The sequence below is a fragment of the Cynara cardunculus genome, unplaced genomic scaffold (genome assembly GCF_001531365.2).
Source record: "Cynara cardunculus var. scolymus isolate 2C unplaced genomic scaffold, CcrdV1 Un_Scaffold_1384, whole genome shotgun sequence".
In the NCBI taxonomy this organism is placed as follows: domain Eukaryota; kingdom Viridiplantae; phylum Streptophyta; class Magnoliopsida; order Asterales; family Asteraceae; genus Cynara; species Cynara cardunculus.
This window is the reverse complement of record NW_020200754.1, coordinates 3,853-5,070: the sequence shown is the minus strand read 5'-3', so window position 1 is coordinate 5,070 and position 1,218 is coordinate 3,853.

Here is a 1,218-nt window from a genome sequence, read left to right as displayed (position 1 = left end):
TATATATATTATACATTATATTATCATTATTTTAAGTTATATTATATAATTATTATTATGTATATAGTTGGTTATATGTATAAATATATTATATGTAATTTTTTTATACTATATTATAAAATATTTGATAAAAACTTTTAAAAACCGTTTTTTATGTATGAAGTACTGTTTATTGATGCATATTACTTAAAATTCAAGATTACAAATAATTTTACGTAAGTATAACTTATTAAAGCTCCATTTTTAAATTCGTGTAACTAACTACAGATAAACATAATCAATTACAGAATAAACATCTATTTTAAATATAGAAAATCTAAAATATAATTAAGATAATCATTGAGTTTTAACAGAATGTTTAATTATTATCTTTATAAAAAAATTATATTATTAAACCAAAAATAAATTATTTTGTTATTAAATCTAAATTAAATTATAATAAAAAATTGAATGAAAGAAGTTGCACCAAAAAAAGCGACAACTATTAAATAGTTAATTTGATACTAATAATGATTTAAGTTTTTCAAAATTTTATGATATCTCTCCAAATTTATATTTCATTCAAAAATAAAAACATTATCGTTTTGTCAAAACCACATAAAATCGTATTATATCAATAGAAACAAATAATAAAAACTAAACATTAAAATGAAGATTTATCTCGCTGAATGCACGAGTACCCTTCTAGTATATATTAATATACATATACACATATACATTATCTCTTATATACTATTATTTTAAGTTATATTATATAAATACACATCTTTTACAACTCATGTTAATCGGTCTTTTACAACTAAAAAACCCCTTAGACGTAGTTATTTGAACCGTTATCATTTGTTAACTTGAATAAAATAAGCTATTAGGAACCAGCGAGACACGGTTCTGTCTTCAACAATAATTATAATACAGATTCATATTAATTATTTTTTATGTTTTATTTTTATACTTTTACAATTATTTAAAAAAATAATAGTGATGTTTATATTAATAAGTATATTTTATTTTTAAATAAAAGTTAAAAACAAAAAAAAATCTTAACATTTATGAAATGTTTATAAATAATTTATATAATATAAATCTATACTATCTTATAAAGCATTTGGCTAAAACTCTTAAAAATTCTTAAAATTTTTAAAAACTCTTAAACCCGTTCATCCCTAAACGATTTCATTTCTATCCAATTTCATCTCATATTTGAATTCGTGTAACTAA